The sequence below is a fragment of the Choloepus didactylus genome, chromosome X (assembly GCF_015220235.1).
Source record: "Choloepus didactylus isolate mChoDid1 chromosome X, mChoDid1.pri, whole genome shotgun sequence".
Classification (NCBI taxonomy): Eukaryota; Metazoa; Chordata; class Mammalia; order Pilosa; family Megalonychidae; genus Choloepus; species Choloepus didactylus.
The window spans coordinates 97,631,521-97,640,372 of NC_051334.1; the positions used below are offsets into that span (position 1 = coordinate 97,631,521).

An 8,852-nucleotide genomic window follows, 5' to 3' on the forward strand; every position below is an offset into this window, starting at 1 on the left:
TGGTTCCTACTTGCATGGTATATATATATTTTTTCCATTCTTACACTTTCAACCTAATTGTATCTTTGAATTTAAAGTGAGTCTATTGCAAATAGCATATAGTTGCATCATGCTTTTTTATCTGTTTGCTGTCTCTAAGTTTCAACTGGAGAATTTCATCCATTTGAATTTAAAGTAACTATTGATAATAAAATAAAGACAAGATATATAAATCATAGGGGGGATAATGAGTATGGGATATTTTGGGTGTTCTTTTTTGTTTTTATGTTTTTCTTTAGTTTGGAGTAATGAAAATGTTCTAAAGTTGATTGGGGCAATGAATGCACAACTATATGATGATATTGTGAGCCACTGACTGTATACTTTGGATGGATTATATGGTGTGTGAATATATCTGAATAAAATTACATTTAAAAAACTCACTTCTGATGATATGAGACTTTCTTCTGTCATTTTGATATTTATCTTTGTATGTCAAACTTTTTTGTCACTCACTTCCATTAATAACTGCTTTTATATTTATTTGAATTTTTGTACTGTACAATATTGAGTTCCTTCTCCCATTTATCTGGATACACTTTTCATCTATTTCCCTTGTGGTAACCATGGGGTTAAAATTTAACATGTACACACACACACACACACACACACACACACACACACAATCTTATTTGCTTTATAGCAAGTTAACTTTAATGGCACACATGTATGCTTTTTCTATACCCTGCAGGCCACCCCCTTTTTGTACTTGTTACCACTTTTATTGCTGTTCATTTATATGACCAAAAACATAGATTTACCCTTACTTTTTTTTAGAAACTTGCATTATTATTTGGATTTGAGAGTATGATCAATATATGACAGGCTGTAATTTTCTTCAATTTTATCCTGTTTGGTGTTCTCTGGCATTCTTGAATCTGCATATTTACATCTTTTCCTAAGTTTGGGTAGTTTTCTGACATTATTTCTTTGAATATTCCTTTTGCACCTTTCTTTCTTCTCCTCCTTCTCCAAGGTAAACTGGTACACATGATTGTGTCCCAGAGGGATCTTAACCTATTTTCACTTTTAAAAATTCTTTTTTCATTTCTGCTACTCAGCCAAAATCATTTCAAGTGTCTCATCCTAGAGAATATTGATTCTTTCTTCTGATACCTCCAATCTGCTCTTGAAACCCTCCTGGGAATATTTCATTTCAGTTATTGTGGTCTTCAACTCCAGTAGTTTTGTATGATTCTTCTTAAAATTTCCATCTCTTTACTAAGATTCTCATACTGTTCATCCATTGTTTTTGATATCATTTAGTTCTTTCTCTGTATCTTCCTTCATCTCCTTGAGCATTGTTAAGAACATTTTTTTAAAGACTTTGTTCAGTATATCCATATTCTCATCTTCATGTTTTCTGGATTTTATCCCCTTGCTTTGGAAGGGACATCAATTCCTATTTCTTATCTTGTCTTATACTCTCGTTGCATATGTAATTTTATATTTTAAAATGTTAACACTGGGATTTAGTCTCTGAGATGTCTATTTCTTGTTTTTTCTAATCAGCTGCTATAAAGACAGGTATTTTCTTGTGCTTCATCCCTCCTATCCAGAAGGTCTGCCCAAGATGAATAGTGTGCAGTGTTTTCCCTGTCTTTCTGGGCCTGTGTCTTATCTGCGTTTTTGCTTGTGTGTTGTTTTGGAGATACCCTGTTTACAGGAGTTTGGTTGTTCCACCTGTTTCCAAGGAGACAGACCTCCCACTACTGGGTGTTTAATGCTGGCAAGCCTTTGCCCCAGACTGTCTGCTTCTATAGTTTCTTACACTCCTCATGCTGTCTCAGGATGCTTTTGCCTGGAAGGCAAATTCTGGGAGGAGTGGCACACTGGAGAGGACTTCCCAAGTTCATCTTTCCCAGCCAAAACAGGGCCAAGGACCCATGGAGGGGGTGCAGAGCAACTCCAAAATGCCCTGGGAAGGAAGTCAGGAATGACACCAAGAGCTTTTCCAATGGCTCCCAAAATCTGAGCTTTCCTGGCCTACCCAGCAAATGCAGTCCTTCACCTAACTGACCCCTCTGCCCTGAGGGAGTGCAGCATTTTTATGTCTCCACTGCCACTGCCCCAGTCTGGGGAGGGTTGAACCAAGGCTGCCTCTGAGCTGGTTCTCCAGCAATCTGAATTTGTTAATGAAAAGCCATGATCAGTGATCAGCCAAACCCACTCCTGGTCTTGGAGAAGAGGATGTTTATGTCCCTTTCTGTCACCAGTGAGCTACTCAGGTGCAGGACCCAAAGGTGGCTTGCTGTGAGAGTTGGGGATGGGCACCAGTAGTTGCCACATGAAGACAGCAACTAAATTTTCTTTATCCTAGTTTAACAGCCTCTTCCTCCTGCTCATCCCTGGATGCTATACAGTGTTCTTCTGGCCATCAGAATTTCAAAATACTTGTTTAAGACAGTTCCTGCCTGTTTATCAGTTTTGGGGGAAGGACTGAGTCCTGGAGCTGCCTACTCTGCCTCTTCCCACAATCACCAACAACAAAATTTAATGAAATGACAATACATTTATATTCATCAGGATGTTCATCATACTCCATAGAAAATGTAATACACTTAAATAACATTCACTTTTCTACCACAGTAAGTTGTTTACTATTAAAGTCATCTGCTCTGGAATAAGGAACCTAAAAACAAATTATGACTTCAAGTTAACAACTGCTTCCTATTGATTCAAGTATTCAAATAACATTCTCCCAATTTAAGGACAGCAGGATTATTAGTTCCATTCTAGTCAGGCTGTTTCATGTTACTCTCTATCAGTTCTATCATCTATATTGACTTCAGTGCCCATAAAATTGTGAGTTCTCTTAATTGTATCAGGTTGTTTGTCATGCCATGAAAAAGGCAATGGTATGTCATCCTTCCTACCCCCAACTGTGAACAAAAGATAGCACAAGTCTAGCAATTCCCCTGGAAACTAAAAGCTTCTCATCATTGACATCATGCTGCTGAGTAACTCATGAGAAAATTAACACATTCTAGCTGATGTTTCTGTTTCTATTTAAGCAATCTTACCATGTAAATTTATAGATCACCATCTAGGAATGGAATGTAGTGCCTTAACAGAAGAATAGCAATCTTATTTGCTAATCCTTCCAAAATGAACCACAACATAAGCTCATACCCAGTTACAATACTTGTTGAGTATAGTGCCTGTTCCACTCTTCTTGAAATGCAAGAATCCTAGTAATATTTTTGAACTCTGCATATCCAATCACATTTGATTTGATCAGAAGATCAATTAGCAATCCTCAAAAACACAGCAGCTTTACAAACAAAATATTTTAGAGGATGAAATAAAAAGTAAATTAGTGGAAAAGTTGATAAAAGTTAAATACAGATATGTAATCTTAATATACTTTAAATAATTTTTTAAATCTTCATTTTATTGAGATATATTCACATACCACGCAGTCATACAAAACAAATCATACATTCGATTGTTCACAGTACCATTACATAGTTGTACATTCATCACCTAAATCAATCCCTGACACCTTCATTAACACACACAAAAATAACAAGAATAGTAATTAAAGTGAAAAAGAGCAATTAAAGTAAAAAAGAACACTGGGTGCCTTTGTCTGTTTGTTTGTTGCCTTCCCGTATTTTTCTACTCATCCATCCATAAACTAGACAAAGGGGAGTGTGGTCCTTATGGCTTTCCCAATCCCATTGTCACCCTTATAAGCTACATTTTTATACAATTGTCTTTGAGATTCATGGGTTCTGGGTTGTATTTTGATAGTTTCAGGTATCTATCACCAGCTACCCCAATTCATTAGAACCTAAAAAGGGTTGTCTAAATTGTGCATAAGAGTGCCCACCAGAGTGACCTCTCAGCTCCTTTTGGAATCTCTCTGCCACTGAAGCTTATTTCATTTCCATTCACATCCCCCTTTTGGTCAAGAAGATGTTCTCCATCCCATGATGCCGGGTCTACATTCCTCCCCAGGAGTCATATTCCATGTTGCCAGGAATATTCACTCCCCTGGGTGTCTGATCCCACATGGGGGGAGGGCAGTGATTTCACCTTTCAAGTTCGCTTAGGTAGAGAGAGAGGGCCACATCTGAGCAACAAAGAGGCGTTCAGGAGGAGGCTCTTAGGCACAATTATAGGGAGGCCTAGCCTCTCCTTTGTAGCAACAGTCTTCCCAAGGGTAAATTCTGTGGTAGAGGGCTCAACCCATCAAATATCCAGTCCCCTATGTCTGTGGTCATGTTAGAAACCATTGAGGTGGGATAGGGCAATACCACTGCAGTCTCCAAAGGCTCCTCATGGGGGCTCTACATATTTTTTTCTTTGTTTTTTTTTTAAATCAACTGTATGAAAAATAAAAAAATTAAAAAAAATTAAAAAAATATACAATAAAAGAACATTTCAAAGAGACAACAACAAGGGAGTAAGAAAAAGACAACTAACCTAAGATAACTACTTTACTTACAACATGTTCCTACTCTACCCCAAGAAAGTTACCTAATATAGTAACATTTCTGTGAACTTGTTCCTACTATACCCATCAGAAATTAACAGACCATAGTCTTTCCTGGGCATTCCCAGAATGTTAAATTTACCCACGATAGCTTATCTGTTCTTCTTGGATTATTGTTCCCCCTTCCTTAATTGCGCTCTATTGCTAGATCCCCGACATTCTACATTATAAACCACTTGTCTTACATTTTTCAAAGTTCACATTAGTGGTAGCATATAATATTTCTCTTTTTGTGCCTGGCTTATTTCACTCAGCATTATGTCTTCAAGGTTCATCCATGTTGTCATATGTTTCACGAGATTGTTCCTTCTTACTGCCATGTAGTATTCCATCGTGTGTATATACCACATTTTATTTATCCACTCATCTGTTGAAGGACATTTGGGTTGTTTCCATCTCTTGGCAATTGTGAATAATGCTGCTATGAACATTGGCGTGCAGATATCTGTTCATGTCACCACTTTCCCATCTTCCGGGTATATACCGAGAAGTGCAATCGCTGGATCGAACGGTAACTCTATATCTAGTTTCCTAAGGAAATGCCAGACTGACTTCCAGAGTGGCTGAACCATTATACAGTCACACCAACAATGAATAAGAGTTTCAATTTCTCCACATCCCCTCCAGCATTTGTAGTTTTCTGTTTGTTTAATGGCAGACATTCTAATCGGTGTGAGATGGTATCTCATTGTGATCTTAATTTGCACCTCTCTAATAGCTAGTGAAGCTGAATATTTTTTCATGTGTTTCTTGGCCATTTGTATTTCCTCTTCAGAGAACTGTCTTTTCATATCTTTTGCCCATTTTATAATTGGGCTGTCTGTACTCTTGTCATTGAGTTGTAGGATTTCTTTATATATGCAAGACATCAGTCTTTTGTCAGATACATGGTTTCCAAAATTTTTTCCCATTGAGTTGGCTGCCTCTTCACCTTTTTGAGAAACTCATTTGAGGTGCAGAAACTTCTAAGCTTGAGGAGTTCCCATTTATCTATTTTTTCTTTTGTTGCTTGTGCTTTGGGTGTAAAGTCTAGGAAGTGGCCGCCTAATACAAGGTCTTGAAGATGTTTTCCTACATTATCTTCTAGGAGTTTTATGGTACTTTCTTTTATATTGAGATCTTTGGTCCATTTTGAGCTAATTTTTGTGTAGGGTGTGAGGTAGGGGTCCTCATTCATTCTTTTCGATATGGACACCCAACTCTCCCAGCCCCATTTGTTGAAAAGACCATTATGACCCAGTTCAGTGACTTTGGGGGCCTTATCAAAGATCAGTCAGCCATAGATCTGGTGGTCTATCTCTGAATTCTCAATTTGATTCCATTGATCTATATGTCTATCTTTGTGCCAGTACCATGCTGTTTTGACAACTGTGGCTTCATAATAAGCTTCAAAGTCAGGGAGTGTAAGTCCTCCCACTTTGTTTTTCTTTTTTAGAGTGTCTTTAGCAATTCAAGGCATCTTCCCTTTCAAAATAAATTTGATTACTAGCTTTTCCAAGTCTGCAAAGTAGGTTGTTGGAATTTTGATTGGGATTGCACTGAATCTGTAGATGAGTTTGGGTAGAATTGACATCTTAATGACATTTAGCCTTCCTATCCATGAACATGGAATATTTTTCCATCTTTTAAGGTCCCCTTCTATTTTCTTTTAGTAGAGTTATGTGGTTTTCTTTCTATAGGTCTTTTACATCTTTGGTTAAGTTTATTCCTAGGTACTTGATTTTTTTAGTTGCTATTGAAAATGGTATCTTTTTCTTGAGTGTCTCTTCAGTTTGCTCATTTCCAGCATATAGAACCATTACTGACTTATGTGCATTAATCTTGTATCCCGCTACTTTGCTAAATTTGTTTATTAGCTCTAGTAGCTGTATCATCGATTTCTCAGGGTTTTCCAGATATAAGATCATATCATCTGCAAACAATGACAGTTTTATTTCTTCTTTTCCAATTTGGATGCCTTTTATTTCTTTGTCTTCCCAGATTGCCCTGGCTAGCACTTCCAGCAAAATGTTGAATAACAGTGGTGATAGCGGGCATCCTTGTCTTGTTCCTGATCTTAGAGGGAAGGCTTTCAGTCTCTCACCATTGAGTACTATGCTGGCTGTGGATTTATCATATATGTTCTTTATCATATTGAGGAAGTTTCCTTCAATTCCTACCTTTTGAAGTGTTTTTATCAAAAATGGATGTTGGATTTTGTCAAATGCTTTTTCAGCATCTATTGAGATGATCATTTGATTTTTCCCTTTCAAATTGTTCATGTGTTATAATACATTTATTGATTTTCTTATTTTGAACCATCCTTGCATGCCTGGAATCAACCCCACTTGGTCATGGTGTATGAGTTTTTTAATGTGTCTTTGGATTCGATTTGCAAGTACTTTGTTGAGGAATTTTGCTTCTATATTCATTAGGGAGACTGGCCGGTAGTTTTCCTTTTTTGTAGCATCTTTGTCTGGTTTTGGTATTAGATTGATGTTAGCTTAATAAAATCAGTTAGGTAGTTCCATTTTTTCAATGTTTTGAAAGAGTTTAAGTAAGATTGGTGTCGGTTCTTTCTGGAAAGTTTGGTAGAATTCCCCTGTGAAGCCATCTGGCCCTGGGCATTTATTTGTGGGAAGATTTTTGATGACTGATTGGATCTCTTTGCTTGTGATGGGTTGGTTGAGGTCTTCTATTTCTTCTCTGGTCAGTCTAGGTTGTTCATATGTTTCCAGGAAATTGTCCATTTCCTCTACATTATCCAGTTTGTTGCCATACAGTTGTTCATAGTATCCTCTTATAATTTTTTTAAATTTCTTCAGGATCTGCAGTTATGTCACCTTTTTCATTCATTATTTTGTTTATATGGGTCCTCCCTCTTTTTGATTTTGTCAGTCTAGCTAGGGGCTTGTCAATCTTGTTGATCTTCTCAATGAACCAACTTTTGGTGATATTTATCCTCTCTATTGTTTTTTTGTTCTCTATGTCATTTATTTCTGCTTTAATCCTTGTTATTTCTTTTCTTCTACTTGGTTTAGGATTGGTTTGCTGTTCATTTTCTAGCTTCTTCAGTTGATCCATTAGTTCTTTGATTTTGGCTTTTTCTTCCTTTTTAATATATGCATTTAGTGCTATAAATTTCCCCCTCAGTACTGCTTTTGCTGCATCCCATAGGTTTCGGTATGTTGTGTTCTCATTTTCATTCATCTCTATATATTTTGCAATTTCTCTTGCTATTTCTTCTTTAACCCACTGATTGTTTAGGAGTGTGTTGTTTAACCTCCAGGTATTTGTGAATTTTCTAAGTCTCTGCTGATTATTGACTTCTAATTGTATTCCATTGTGGTCAGAGAATGTGCTTTGAATAATTTCAATCTTTTTAAATTTATTGAGCCTTGTTTTATGTCCCAGCATATGATCTATTCTGGAGAAAGTTCCATGAGCACTAGAGAAGTATGTGTATCCTGATGATTTGGGATGTAATGTTCCATATATGTCTGTTAAATCTAATTCATATATCAGATTGTTTAGGTTTTCAATTTCCTTATTGGTCTTCTGTCTGGTTGATCTATCTATAGGACAGAGTGATGTGTTGAAGTCTCCCACAATTATTGTGGAAGCATCAATTGCTTCCTTTAGTTTTGCCAGTGTTTCTCTCATGTATTTTGTGGCACCTTGATTGGGTGCAGAAACATTTATGATTGTTATTTCTTCTTGTTGAATTGCCCCTTTTATTAGTATGTAGTTGCCTTCTTTGTCTCTCAAAACATCCCTGCATTTGAAGTCTATTTTATCTGAGATTAATATTGCTACACCTGCTTTCTTTTGGCTGTAGCTGGCATGAAATATTTTTTTCCATCCTTTCACTTTCAATTTCTTTGTGTCTCTGTGTCTAAGATGAGTCTCTTGTATGCAGCATATTGATGGTTCATTTTTTTTTAATCCATTCTGCTAATCTATATCTTGCAATTGGGGAGTTTAGTCCATTTAGATTCAACATTATAACCGTGAAGGCATTTCTTGAATCAGCCATCTTACCCTTTGGTTTATGTTTGTCATATATATTTTTCCCCTCTCCCTATTAATATCCTTTAATGTACCATACTGAATCTCTAGTACTGAACCTTCCTCCATGTCTCTGTCTCCTTTCTTTGTTTCTCTGTCTGTAGGGCTCCCTTTAGTATCTCCAGTAGGGCAGTTCTCTTGTTAGCAAATTCTCTCATCATTTGTTTGTCTGTGAAAAATTTAAGCTCTCCCTCAAATTTGAAGGAGACCTTTGCTGGATAAAGTATTCTTGGTTGGAAATTTTTCTCACTCAGAATTTTAAATA

The 8,852-nt window shown here is 36.7% G+C and overlaps 1 pseudogene; it reads right to left on the reverse strand.

Annotated features, from left to right (window-relative positions):
* The window catches only part of LOC119522268, a 234,257-nt pseudogene extending 230,589 nt beyond the window's left edge, over window positions 1-3,668 (reverse strand).
* Window positions 3,669-8,852: the final 5,184 nt, after the last annotated feature.